The following is a 14067-nucleotide window of genomic DNA, read 5'->3' on the forward strand; positions in this document are numbered from 1 at the left end:
TTATAGGAAATGTCTTGCACGGTTATAGAGAAGTTCCATTATCTGCTGTCTACAAGCTGGAGAACCAGGAAACAGTGGTGTAATTCAGTCTGAGTCCAAAGGCCTGAGAATCAGGGGTCCAATATTTTAGGGCAGGAGACGAGGGATGTCTCAGCTCAAGTAGAGAGAGTGAATTTACCCTACCCCTGCCTTTTTGTTCTATTCAGGCCTTAAATGGACTGGATGGTGCCCATGTTGGGGAAGGTGATCTTGAATCAGTGTACTGATTCAAAGGTTAGTCTCTTCCAGAGACACCTTCATTGACACACCCAGAAATAATGTTTTACCAGCTATCTGGGCATCCCTTAACCCAGTCAAGTGGATGCATAAAATCAGCCATCACATTCCCTGAGACTGGCATCCCGGGTCCTTCCAAATCAGGCCCTTTTTACTTCCCCAGCACCATATCCACATGGCCCTGCTCCCCAGCCATATCGAATTCCCCAAGGTCTTAGACCACAATGACCACTTCTATCTCAGTCATACAGCTACATGTGCAATCCACAGCAATTGAAATAATTCTAGAACATACTCACTGCCCAGGTGAGAGGCTCCGAATGTGCCATCCGCCTCACTCAGACAGGCTCAGGAAGTGGGCCAAACGAGATCACACTGATGCAGCCAGCAGTATGTGCCAGGCACTTGGCTAAGAGCTTCACACGCGTTATTCCACTGAAGACTTAAAACGATGAGGCTGTGAAGTAGGAATTGTTAGCGATTCCATTTGATAGGCGTTGAGGAAATATTGAGGCTGAGAGAAATAAGGCAACAAGCTCAAGGTCATGGCTAGTCAGCTCAGATGGACTCCAGAGGCCAGGGCTTTTGCTTGTCTTTCCTGGTGTCCACAGGGTCAGCTGGTGGAAGCCGTGACATCTGCTTTTCTTCCCCTGGGGGTCACAGCACGGCACCCGTCAGCTTTCCTGAATGCTTGAGGCATTCGTTCTTGTTGAATGGAAACATTCTACTGACAAAAGGCAACATGGATGAAAGAAACCATTGGCCTCTGACCTGAGCTGGGCTTAGCTAGCCTTTGACAGGTGAGTGGCAGGAGTCTGAGAAGGAATTTCCACCGCCCAGGAGGGACTCATTCCCAAATTCTCCCCCAAATTTGTCTGGAAAGAGCCTTCACTTTCTAGAATGTTGCCCACCTCAGTGTGGCAATTAGCTACTAAGGTATGACCCTGGACAAGCACTTTGGCTCCAAAACATCTTCCTTTGCAAGTTTTCATGTCACGTTGGAGCAATAGCCCACATGTTTGGAAGATGCAGGCGTTGTGTGCTCTGCAATTTGGGGGCTTATTGTAATTGCAGACATGTCACACGTGGTCAGGATAGTTAATGCATGACCTAACTGGGGTGTCTGATGGGGCTGGAACCTCACCAGACCCCAGAGATCACAGGGGTTGCTGGGGACCCTTAGGTCTCCTGTGGCAACAGGCAATATTACATGCCAGGTTCCTTCTTTGTTGCCTGATTGTCCTAAGGCAGCAAAGTGCACCCAGGGCAGGTGGTCCTGCTTTCCAAACATCTTGGAGGCAGTCATCCTCCCCAACCCTCAATTTTCTTCCCTTTGTGAGCCTGGAATTCAAGTTGGTTGCTGACCTGTTTGGAAATTCTGTTCTTGAACCTCAGTAAGTATGACATATGGGCAGTCAAAGCCACTCCAGTACTCTTGCCTAGAAAATCCCATGGATGGAAGAGCCTGGTAGACTGCAGTCCATGGGGTCGCTAAGGGTCGGACACGACTGAGCGACTTCGCTTTCACTTTTCACTTTCCACTTTCACACATTGGAGAAGGAAATGGCAACCCACTCCAGTGTTCTTGCCTGGAGAATCCCAGGGAAAGGGGAGCCTGGTGGGTTTCCGTCTATGGGGTCACACGGAGTCGGACACGACTAATGACTTAGCAGCAGCAGCATGGGCAGTCCCTTAGAGCTCCTCCCTGAAGGAGGATCGTATTCCAGCCCCAGGACACAAGAATTAGCTCCAGAAGGAGACTCAATCACCTTATCTGAATTTTGCGCAGGTCACCTCACCCTGCTCCGTCCAGGGTGATGACTGAGAATCACCCTTCCTGCAGCGCAGCTGAGACAAGGTACACAGGCCGGCCAGTCTTCTGACTCCTCAACCTCAAAAGCAACCCCCACAACTCCCCTCCCAGGGTGTGGGGTTCGTTTTCACACCGAAAAATAGGAAAGAACTGTCTTTCACTCTCTGCCAGCCAGTTTCTAAAAGGGATTAGAAAGGATAAATTCTGGGTTCAGAGACTGTGTGATTCATATTTGCATTTTGGTATCTCTTAGTTCTGATTTTTAGTAAAAACAGAAGTTTACTTCTGGAGGTGCTCCTTCACGTTAACTACTGATTCTGACTCTGTCCATGAAGAGAACTGGTGGTATCCATCATTCAACAGATATTCCTATTCTAGGCACTGAGGATCCCATGGCAGTGCAGTGGTTAGGACTCTGTACTTCCACTGCAGGGGGCAAGGGTTTGATCCCTGGTCAGGAAATTAAGATCCCCCACGCCACATCCCATGGCCAAAAACAAACCAAAACAAAACAGATAAAATCCCTGTGGGTGTGAATGTTACATTCCAGTGTGACACACAGAGAATAAACAAGATAAATAAGTAAAATATATAGTGTGTGGGAATGTGATCATTGCCAAGGAGAAAAAAATAAAGCAGAAAAAAAAATAGGGCAGGGAAAGAGCTACAAAGTGTCTGTGAAAGGAGGAAAAGTCAAGTACTTGGTCTCTTTGTGCGACTTTGCATTATTCTCCTGACTTCTCTTCACTGTTTTAATTTGCATTGTCAAAGGAGCTAAAGTCTATATTGGAGGATCAAGAGCCCAGCAGGTAAGCATACAGGAGGGGCTCAATAAATATTTTGCTGGAAACAAGTGCTTTACACCTGCAAGGCAGGATGATGGTGATGACAAGGACGTTTTAAAGGTAAACTGCAGATTCTTGAATCCAGACTCCTCCTCTCCCTTTTCTTCAGATGACAAGTATCCATGGAATATTCCAGCATTCCTCAGTGCCGTCTGTGGGTCCTGAATGTTCTTGGTTTGCTCCCAGACTATAATTTCAACAAGGGAATATTCCACATACTTTTTTTTTTTTTTTAAATAACACTGAAAGCACTGTTATGTAATGAACCTCTCCATCCAAAAAAAGACTGGAGGAAAAGCAGAGAGTGTTTTCTTGTTTTTTCTTTTTTCTGGTTTTTTTGGGGGGAGAGGGGCCCGTCGTGTCTACTGGCTGATCCAGAGCCTTCCACACAGAAGGATGCTGGCAGGGTCTGGTTATACTGCAGCCTCAGAGCAGCCCTGGGCTTACTTTGCTGTGTGTCTTTGGGCAATCTGAGCCACCTCCCTGTTTTTCCTCATTGTCTGCAAAGGTGACTGTCAGAATCAAACCACCTTTGGGGCTTGTTACCCAAAACGAGCAAAGGAACAATTTAAAACCACTCAGTCAATGACGTCAAATGAGAATAACCATCAGGAGAAAGACTTGCTCTGGGTCCCATCTGGAGGCAGTGAGAGCTCTCTGCTTTAGTGGTCTGATCTCTGAGCTAGGATTTTCAGATCAAACACAAGACGTTAAGTTTGAATTTCAGATAAACAAAGGAATATTTTTCTTAAGTTTAAATATGTCCCGTCTAGAATCTTCTAGAATTCTAGAGCTGGAGACCCTTCTAGACCCTCTAGCCAGGGACAACAAACTCAAATGTCCAGAGAGATCAGGCAAATGACATCTGGTGAAATCATCCTATTTTTAAATGTTAGCCACCCATTCAGTTAAAAATAAAACTCACTGTGTGGACAAAAGGAAATAGCTCTGGCCAGTTTATAAACTACGATGAGGCCAAATCCTTTCAACCATTGTACAGATGAGGAAATGCGGCCCTGGGAAGACAGGTGTCAGCAAGGCAATCCAGCTAAGGTTTTTCAAACGATAACAGAACAGTCACCTTGGAAATGCTGAAGACAAGCAGCCTGAAAGAGCCAGAGCGGGAGCATTCCACGCAGTCTAAAGAACAGTTTCCTGTCAGCTTAGAGGACTCTGAGCACATTCTGGAAGGTGAGCAGTTGAGGTCACTGAGCATCAGAAGGGTAGAGTGTCACCCTTTGTCTAAGGTCACACAGGGGACTGTCCACAGGTAAGTCTAGGGCTATTTTTAACTCCACCTCTGATTCAGATGAGATAATACCGAAGCTTCCTCAAGGATCCTAAGGAAGGCAAACTCCAAATCCGGTTCTCTGCCTCATAAACAGAATTGAGTCAGGAGGCCAGGCCAAGTGCTGAGACTTTTGACCCAGTTCACAAAGAAAGAAGGGGTTAAGTCGTCAAGGTTCCATCCGTGTCACCAGGCTCGTCCGCATGTACCTTGTGCCTTTTGTCCCAGCAGCTTGATTTGTCTCTGGACATCTTCACATAAGGAAGGATGTTCAGAAAGGTGTTGCTAAAGATTTTGATGGGGGAAGGATGTGATCTAAGGCTGGGCAGGCGAAGGAAAGGAAGAAGGACATAAACGGAACAAATATTTATCGAGAGCCTAATGGGTGCCATGTGCTGCGAAAGCCGTGGCATGTAATCCTTTGCCAGCTCTTTGCGTGTCTGAATGATTCCCCCCCCTCAGGTTTCAGCTCAAAATTCACTTCCTTCAGAGAGCTTTCCCTGACCATCCTCTCCAAAGAACCCCTCCGTCTCCCCCATCGCTCTCTTCTCAAGTATATAATTTTATTTGTTTACTTTTGGCTGTGCTGGGTCTTCCTTGTTGGACGGGCTTGTCTCTAGCTGAGGCAAGTCGGGACTGCTCTCCAGTTGCGCTGTGCAGGCTTCTCATTTCAGTGACTTCTCTCGTGGTGGGGCAAGGGCTCTAAGGCCTGAGGGCTTCAGTAGCACGTGGGCTCTCAAGCACAGGCCCAACTCCTGAGAAACTCGTCCCCACTATCTCTTTAATTTGCTTGGTTTCTCCATTTCCTAAACAATAGCTGTGTTTATCCTACCGGTTAAAGGACGAGCTACTAACCGCAGGCTCCCTGAGGGCAGGGCGACCCTCAAGCGTGTGCCTAATGCCTCTCAAGCGACTTGGCATGGCATGGTAGGTTTACGAATAAATATTTATGGTAGGACATCTATGTTCCAGCCCGTCAATTAATTGAATATCGACTAACTGAATTTTGACTAATCATCCTTTAAGTTTCCCTAAGCCTCCTGTCCTACTAAGTAGGAGGCGGAGCTAGTTCTAGGAAGAGAGAAATTGTTAGGAGAAAAAAAGAACTGGCACGGAGAGCTGGTAAAGCATTTTTTCCCTCAGGTCACCCAGCAGCCTGCGAATTTTACACTTCCCAGACTGATTTATGGGCTTGCTTCCAAACAAATTGTCTGCCGCGAATGAAGCCTATTTTTAAAGATCCCTGTGCCTGGAAGTTCTCGGCGGTGACATAAGAGAACCCTGAGCTCCACTCGCGAGCCAAGCCCAGCGTTCCTCCAAAACTACGGATCCCAGGATGCAACGCAGCGCGAGGGCCCAGAGCTCCGCGCGCGGCCCTCCCCTTGGAACCCAGGAGACGCCCAGAGCCCGGCCCGCCACGCCTCCGGGGGTCCGCGCGGTGCCTGCTGGGACTTGTAGTCCTCCCCCCGCCGGCTGGGAGTGCCCGCTCCGGAATCTCGGCCGCCGTCTGGGGGGCTGAGGCGGCGCGGGCACGCGTGCGCAGAGCGCGGGCGGGCCGTCGTGGGCGCCGCTCCCGGCAGCTGTGGGTGCCTGTGGGATCCCCCACCCCGCCCCAGGACCGTGGCGGCGCGGGTGCTCCGGGGGCCGAGGGCCGCCCGGGAAGTTCGGCGTGAGGAGTGTGCGGAGCGGCGCCGGGGCAGGGGTGAGCGGGGCCGGGCTCCCGGAGCGCGGCGCCTGCTGCAGCGAGCTGGGCGGCTTGAGGGGCCGGCGGGCGCCGGTGAGTGCGGGGCGGCGGCGGCGCGGGGTCCCGGACCCCGAGGCGCCCGCTCAGGCGGGGTCGGCCGGCCGGCCGGCGCGGCTGCACCTGGGCGAGGCCGCGGGGGGCCCGGGCTCACCTGCGCGCGCGAGGTCCGGGCGGCGGGGGGTCTCTTCCCGCGCAGCTCCCGAGCCCTCATTGTTTTTCTGGCCCCGGCCCTCGGCGGCGTCCGGCCGAGGAGGGTGTGGGGAGCGCCCCGGGCGGCCGTCGCCGAGGAGCTCTGCGGGGGCCCGGTCCGAAAGTACCTCGCGCCCTCGCCTCCCGGTCGGCCCGGCCGGCCAGCTGTCTGGGGTGGTGGTGGGGATTCCCGGCGGGCGACGCCTGTCGAGCGGGGCTGTGCCCACCCCCGCCCCCGGGGCGGTGCTCAGCTGCTTTGGGCACGGTTTTCTATTCTTTTTCCTGCGCTTTCGCTTTAGGACTCGCCGAGTCAGAAGTCGACTCCGCCCAGTGTCCCCCCGCCGGCATCCTACGGTATTCGTGTTTTACCCTCGCACCTTCGTGGTGCAGTGACCATAGGGCGGAAAAAGTTGGAAGTGACTCGTCCAGGGTCACGCAGGTAGGACGGAGGAGGCGAACCCAGGTCTTGAAAGCTTAAGGGGCCAGCAGCTGCCAGTCGCACCGCTTGGGACCTGCTTGAATGGTTTGTGGTTTCTTTCGGATGCTTTCTATTCACCGTCCTGGACAGACCATCAGAGGGGAGAGTGTTGTCATAATGAAAGTGGCGTTTGGTAGAATGCTAGTTGTGTTGTGCCCCACGGCAGAGCATCTGACCCTTCTGGGCACCTCAGCAATGAAACTAGATCGTTTGAGGGCAGATCTAAGAGGAAGTTATAGAAGATACAGGCAGGCAATTTGTGCCATTTTTCCCCCTCCTATTTCACCTTCTAGTCTTATAATGCTCGTTTTCTTATTTTACGATTGATCGCTGTCAGTTTTGTTACGATTTTCTTTGCTTTAACGAAGCCATTGCCGTTTGTGAATTAGTTTTTCAACTAGAAAAATCTTATTTCCTGTGTGCTTAATGACTGGAACCAATAGCGCACTATGCGGTTTATACCTTTGTCTTTTATCCTAGAACTACTGATCAGTCGGCTTTATTTCCCCCAAGCACTCGGCTTCCAAACTTTCTGGGTTAGTTTAATGCCTTTGAAATACTTCTCAGTAAAATTTGGGTACCCTTTATATGATTCAGACAAAAACTTGAAAAATAATTTTATAGAACTTTTTCTTCGCAAAAGACTTTGAAGAATTGTTTTTTTTAAAAAACTAGTAAGATTCTTTCTGAATAAAAAGCCTATTTTTTTCATACTCAAATTTTCATATTAGCATGTTTGTGGCAAAAAATATTTCCCCAAAGAGTTTGTTTAAAATATTCCTTAATTTGGCCATATCTCCCCAGGGGAAATGACATGTTAGAATATTTGTAGGTTTAAACAAGAATATTTAAACTTAGCAGAATTTGAGTTAATAGTCAATTTTGTAGAGCTGTAAACCCTACAGTGTATTCACTGACAGGCTTTTCTTGAAGAGGATACACATATCAAAGGATATGGCCATGACTTTGTGGTAAGCAGAGGATAACTTTTGTGACATTGAGAAGATGTGATTTGTATGAGACTGCTTTCTACCTCACTTTATCTTGTTAATTAGTATTTTATTGTTGCTTTGGATAAAGGCGGGAAGTAGCAGGTTTGTATTCCCCCTCTCCTAAGTTTTAGCAACATAGCAAAATAGGAAAGAACTGGTGTGTAAATTTGAGTTTGTCATAGACTAGGAGAGACAGTGAAACAGGATAAGTAAACAATTGTTAGGAAACTGCCATGAGCTCATAAGCCGGAAGGACCTTTTTAGAATTGTTTAAGGACATAAAGAATAGCATTGAGTTATTTTCTTTGAAAAGTCACTGTGGGCAGTACTCACAGGTTGGTTGTTAATATTTAGGATGTGATATTGAAGACTCCTTGAAAGAGTACTTGGGAAAGGTTGGAAACATTTTATCTTTTTATAGGGCATTTTCTCAAAAAACATTTAATGCAGCTTAAAAAAATAAGACTTTTATTTAAGCCTGAAAGTTTTTACAGCCCTACTGCCAAACCGACAGTTACTTTTGCTGATGACAATTTGTAAATAAAATGATTTACATATTTGTAAATAAAATCTGTGAAGTACTTTATTAGTGTAACTTAACTTGGGCTTTCATACTGACGCACTGCTTGATGTTAAATAATTATTCTTGTTTAAATAACTGTCATTTAAGAATAAGGGAGATAAATAGTTTTCTGAACAAAATGTAGTAATTAGTCAGATGTGACAGTAGTTACATTCTGCCTTTATTAGAAAATTCCAAGTTCTGTGGCAGTAACTGCCAAAGCTGTGAACTGAGGTAATATACAAATATTGCTTTTTTACATGCTTGAGCATTTTACTTTTGATAATATTAAAATTTGATTTAAAATTTCAAAATGATTCGCCTCACATTTAGATCTACAATAATACAATAAAATGGCTTTGGTAGGAGATAAATACTAAAATTTAGCTTTACTTCTGAGTCCATAGCATTTGGAAATTTATTGACTGGTATCAGGAAAGAGTTCTTAGAGTAGAAACTTTCTGTGGCTTTAGACTCTTGTCTGTAATGGTTAATTATTTTTAGAAACATAAAAGTGTAGGATTTTTCAAATATAAAAATAAAAATTGTTCGTATTTGCTATAGCCATAGGACTTTGTTGTACTTAATGAGTGACATCAAACCATTTGAACTCTGAGTGATTTCTTTTCCTAGTAGCTGCTGTATGATAAAGAACATGTGAGTTTGTAATTCCTAGAAGATATTTAAGCAAACATGTGTTTGCTGTTTATTTTGGTAAGCCTTTGATTAGTTAGCTGAGTTGCTTTGATTCAGGAAGATGGTATTTTGAGGATTTTATATTGTAAACATTCTTTGAACTGGAATTTCTGTTGAATATAAAAGAAAATCAAACTCATTTAAGATTTTTTTTTTAACACTTAAGTCTACTTAAGTCATGAGAGTTTTTAAAAATATTGGAGTCTTAAATATTTTTTCCTTCATGAAACTCTTATCAGACTTATCAATCTGAGAGTTTTATTGTTCAAAATGTTGTGGTTTTACTCTGTTGGGCAACCTCGCCTTTAATAGTTTAACCATTGAAATCTGGATTCTGGATTCAAGAAGTTTAACCTCTTTTTGAAGAAAGGAGTCACAGACATGGAATTGGAAGTGCTCTCAGAGGACTTTGAATGTAGTGTCTTACCGGGTGCAGTAAATCACCCGTGGGAATTCCCACAGCAGGTGTTCCTCTCTTAGTGAGGGCAGGGATGCTGTTCCACGTGTCCTCAGGTCGTTGAGCAGCCTGAGCTTGCTGAGTACCAGACGTAAGACGATGGTATGTTTCGGCATTGACTGCTTTCAGCCATGCTTTGTTGGATCTTCCGTCTTGCTACCTCATGACTCCATGGGCAAGTGGTAGCTTTTCTATCATTTACAGCTTTTAGAAGCTCCAGTCTAACCCATTTCAGTTTAGACCTTCAGTCTGTGAAAGCCCCTCTTCTCCTTTGCCCCCCTATCTGGCCACTTCTCCCAAAGCACTTGCAGTGGGAAGGGGTTGTTGCATGCTCCCTGGATACCTCTTTTCCCACTTTGTCGGTCTATTTGGACAGGGACTAGTTAGAAGAAAAATGGGAAAAGACAACTGTTTCTCACCATCTTAATCAAGTTCTCTCTTGATTAACAGTGGCACGCTGTTAATGTTGACTGGTAGGCTTCCAAACTGGAAATTTTGGTGAGATCTTGCAGGGAAGCGCCCCATTGCGCAGTCCCTGGATATGAAATTTGCTGTGGGTATACCTTTACCAAGCTACACTCCGTCCTCCTTGTTCCTGTCCTCTCAGCCTGCCCGCTGATTCGTATGAGTGTTTGGGGATGAGGTGGGTTTCACTCTGCCATCCATATTTTTTGATAACAGAAAGACAGCTCAAGTCCAGCTACCTTCCGTAATTTTCACTTAACTCACTGGAAGCTTATTTCCTCTTGATGTCAGATGGCAGCATGCAGGCTGCTTAAGTCTGCTCCCTTTCTGTGCGCTGCCTGCCATTTCTCAACAATTCTCCCTGTCCCCCTGCTCACATAGGCCCCGGGACAGTCACTCAGTCTTCCTCATAAGCCGACATCAAACTGGAGAATGAGGTGACGCTCTCTTCTCCTCGTGGGCACTTCTCATCTTGGTGAATGATTCTCTTGGGGCCCCCTTCCACAGTTTGTGGGTAGACAGCATCTTCATTTCCCTGTGTTCTTCCTGAACATTTGGAATACTTTTCATTTTTTTCCCCTGTCTTCTGTCAATTGATTGTATAGAGTGGAATGATGGTAAGGCATTGGTTAGGGTACTACAGCCCTGAGTTGTGTGTGTGGGTGGGGGGACAGGCGGGTTTTGGTGCCAGTCTTCATGGATGTTTGATCCTTGATGTCCGTATCTTTGGCTTTGTGTTTGTCAACAGTTTTGGGACAAGACTACTTCCCCTCAGCTTCTAATCAGCAAACAGTACTGAAGTCCTATGGGCCTCATGAAGTCTCACTGTGCAGAACTTAATTTTTCTTTTCTTTCTCTCTTTCTGATTTTTGTTTTGCTTTTATTTTTGATTCACTTCATGGTTCCTGACTGATGAAGTGTTTTTAACTGTGTGCGTCAATTTATGAGTGTTTGTATGCTCTAACCACTCCTAAGAGCACAAGTAAATCTGAAGGATAGACTTTGTGGTGGTTTTAATAATACAGTTTTATCTGTTCCATCATCTAAGCAAATCAGTTAAATATAAACAATTTCTCATCACATGAGGAAAAAGGAACTTTCTGTCTGGAAACTTAAATGTTAATATTTGATGCAATAATTATGGGTTCCTTAATATTTCATTTGGCAAATTGTTACTTAGTCCCTTCCATATTCCAGCCACTATTTTAAGCACTGGAGAAACAATAGTAAATAGGAAAAAAAAAATAGTGCTGCCATGAAGCCTACTTTCCAGTGTCGGGAAACAGACAAGAAATAGATAAATAAGTAAATGATATTGTCTGTTAGCAATGAATACTAAGAAGAAGAATGAAGCAGGGAAGGGAGATGGGCAGTGTTAGGACAGTTTGGAGCATTTTCAGTTTTCGATAGGATGTCAAGAATGCTTCACTGAGAAAGTGATATTTGAGTGAAAAGGCTCTGAGTGGGGAGCTTGTCTAGTGTAGTAGGCATCCAGTGGCCAGATGTGTAGCCAGTCAAGGGGGTTTGGTACAGGTTGAGTGGGGTAGGTGAAGCCTGTGTGTCTTTGTAAGAGCTTTGGTTTTTACTTTGAATGTGATGGGATCAAATTAAAACAATGATTCTTAACCCTGGCCGAATATGGGAATTATTGGGGGAGCTTTAAAAATGTACTGATGCTTGGATCCCATTGCCAGAGTTTCTGATTTAGTTGGTCTGGATGCTCTAGTCTAGGCATCAGGTAATTCTAATAAGCAGCTGAAGTTGCAGAGTTTTTTTGAGCAGAGTGACATTATACAGTATTGAAGAGCATGGGCTTTAGAGCCAGATTCCTCTGGTTTGGATCCTGGCTCTGCCATTTCTTAATCGTGTGACCTTGGACAAGTTATTTTTAAAACCTTCTGTGCTTTGGAAGAGATCTTAGAGAAAGGAATTCCCTGGAGGTCCAGTGGTTAGGACTCCACACTTCCACTGTAGGGGGCCTGGGTTCAATCCCTGGTCATGGAACTAAGAGGCTCATGGAACTCTGCTCAATGTTACTTGGCAACCTGCATGAGAGGGGAGTTTTGGGGAGAATGAATACATGTATATGTATGGCTGAGATCCTTTGCTGATCACCTGAAACTGTCATATCATTGTTAATCAGCTATACCCCAATACAAAATAAAAAGTTAACAAAAAAATCTTCTGTTCTTTGGATTTCTCATCTGTAAAATTGTTGTTATAAGGATTAAGTCAAATGAATGTTTACTTGCAAATATCGAATAAACACTTGACTGTGTTTTAATGAGATCACTGACAGCTTTATGGAGAATGGAGTGACATGGGCAGGGGAGCCCTTGGAATAATCCAGCTGAGAGGTGATGGTAGCTTGGGCCAGAATGGCAGCAATGCATTTGGTGAGAAGTGGTGGGATTCTGGATGTATTTAGAAGATGGAGCAAATAGGATTTGCTTATGGATTGGACATGGAATGAGAGAAGTCTTGATCCATTGTGACTCCAGATTTTGCCTGAGCAGCTGGAAGAAGTGAGTGACTGTTTACTGAGATGGGAAGGACAGAGGGGAACAGATTGCCGAGGGGGTATATCTGTACCCAGTTTGTTGAGTGCGAGATGCCTCCACTATCTCCTGAAATTTGCTCAAATTCACGTCCATGGGGTCAGTAATGCTCTCCAACCATCTCATCCTCTGCCACCCTGTTCTCCTTGCGTCTTTTACACTGAGTCAGCTCTTTGCATCAGGTGGCCAAAGTATTGGAGCTTCCGATTCAGCATTAGCCCGTCCAGTGAATATTCAGGGTTGATTTCCTTTAGGATGGGCTGGTTTGATCTCCTTGCATTCCAAGGAACCCTCAAGAGTCTTCTCTAGCACCACAGTTCGAAAGCATTGATTCTTCGGTGCTCAGCCTTTTTTATGGCCCAACTCTCACACCCTTACATGACTACTGGGACAACCATAGCTTTGACTATACAGACATTTCTCAGCAAAGTGATGTCTCTGCTTTTTAATATGCTGTCTAGGTTTGTCATGCCAGTCCATTTTAGTTTGCTGATTCCTAAAATGTCAGTGTTCACTCTTGCTGTCTCCTCTTTGACCACTTCCAATTTGCCTTGATTCGTGGACCTAACATTTCAGGTTCCTATGCAGTATTGCCCTTTACAGCATCAGACTTTACTTCCATCACCCGTCACATCCACAACTGGGCGTTGTTTTCGCCTTGGCTCCCTTTTCATTCTTTCTGGAGTTATTTCTCCACTCTTCTCCAGTAGCATATTGGGCACCTACCAACCTGGGGAGTTCATCTTTCAGTGTCCTATCTTTTTGCCTTTTCATACTGTTCATGGGTTCTCAAGGCAACAATACTGAAGTGGTTTGCCATTCCCTTCTCCAGTGGACATGTTGTGTCAGGACTCTCCACTGTGACCCGTCTGTCTTGGATGGCCCTCCACAGCATGGGTCATAGTTTCACTGAGTTAGACAGGGCTGTGGTCTATGTGATCAGATTGGTTAGTTTTCTGTGATTGTGGTTTTCAGTCTGTCTGCCCTCTGATGGAGAAGGATAGAGGCTTATGGAAGCTTCCTGATGGGAGAGACTGACTGAGGGGGAAACTGGGTCTTGTTCTGATGGGCAGGGATCATTTTAGGAATCAGCAAACTAAAATGGACTGGAATGGGTGAATTTAACTCAGATGACCATTATATCTACTACTGTGGGCAAGAATCCCTTAGAAGAAAGGGAGTAGCCATCATAGTCAACAAAAGAGTCCAAAATGTAGTATTTGGATGCAATCTCAAAAACAACAGAATGATCTCTGTTCATTTCCAAGGCAAGCCATTCAATATCATGGTAATCCAAGTCTATGTCCCGACCAGTAATGCTGAAGAAGCTGAATTTGAACAGTTCTATGAAGACCTCCAAGACCTTCTAGAACTAACACCCCCAAAAAGGTGTCCTTTTCATTATAGGGGACTGGAATGCAAAAGTAGGAAGTCAAGAAACACCTGGAGTAACAGGCAAATTTGGCCTTGGAGTACAGAATGAAGCAGGGCAATGGCTAATAGAGTTTTGCCAAGAGAACTCACTGGTCATAGCAAACACCCTCTTCCAACAATACAAGAGAAGACTCTACACATGGACATCACCAGATGGTCAACACCGAAATCAGATTGATTATATTCTTTGAAGCCAAATATGGAGAAGCTCTATACAGTTAGCAAAAATAAGAATAGGAGCTGACTGTGGCTCAGATAATGAACTCCTTA

At 45.5% G+C, this 14067-nt stretch overlaps 1 protein-coding gene across 10 annotated transcripts in view; it reads left to right on the forward strand.

The window, feature by feature from the left end:
* Positions 1-5677: 5677 nt before the first annotated feature.
* PLEKHA1 (pleckstrin homology domain containing A1) overlaps positions 5678-14067 on the forward strand; it is a 53943-nt gene continuing 45553 nt past the window's right edge. For 2 of the 10 annotated variants that reach the window (XM_055424482.2, XM_055424486.2), the window contains exon 1: positions 5679-5999. The gene's annotated coding sequence lies outside the window, so the exon portion shown is untranslated. Of the gene's footprint in view, positions 6000-6454; positions 6679-14067 lie in introns of all 10 variants that reach the window. The other 8 variants (XM_055424483.2, XM_055424477.2, XM_055424478.2 and 5 more) reach the window with 7 other exon arrangements.

This window comes from Moschus berezovskii, chromosome 12 (genome assembly GCF_049115385.1).
Source record: "Moschus berezovskii isolate FMDL1 chromosome 12, NW_MosBer_1.0, whole genome shotgun sequence".
NCBI classification, from domain to species: Eukaryota; Metazoa; Chordata; class Mammalia; order Artiodactyla; family Moschidae; genus Moschus; species Moschus berezovskii.